Below are 518 nucleotides of genomic sequence, written 5' to 3' on the forward strand. Positions count from 1 at the left end.
CTGCTATGTGTCCAGAATCTGACACCTCTGGTGACATCTGTGGCTACTGTTCTGGCCCAAGTCAACATCATCTCTCCCCTGGTGCCTGTCCACGGCCATAGATGGTGTCCCCTCTTCCACCCTAGCCCCTGCAGTCTGCTCCTAACACAGCCACAGTGCTCCCCAGAGCACAGCAGACCTTTGGAGCCAGGCTTGCTTGACTGCACCCGCCGGCATGTCTCATCTGTTGCTCAACCTCCTCGGATAGGATTCAAGTGCATCCAAAAATACCTCCAGAGACTTGATCTTCCACATAAATTGTTCAGGAGCACCGCTGCTTCCTCTACGGTTTGAAGGTAGAGGAACACAGACGGACGTCAGAAGGGGCTGCCAGAAACTGCCCTAATCGGGAAAGGAAAATGTCACATCACCAGTGTAGACGCAAAACAAAACACACAATTTTATTTTTATAATGTGAGTTGCCGTCTTGCGTGTTAGTGAGTCACCCGAAGTCGGCTCCGCTTGGATTCTGTCAACTC

The sequence above is a fragment of the Prionailurus viverrinus genome, chromosome C1, assembly GCF_022837055.1.
Source record: "Prionailurus viverrinus isolate Anna chromosome C1, UM_Priviv_1.0, whole genome shotgun sequence".
Lineage (NCBI taxonomy): Eukaryota > Metazoa > Chordata > Mammalia > Carnivora > Felidae > Prionailurus > Prionailurus viverrinus.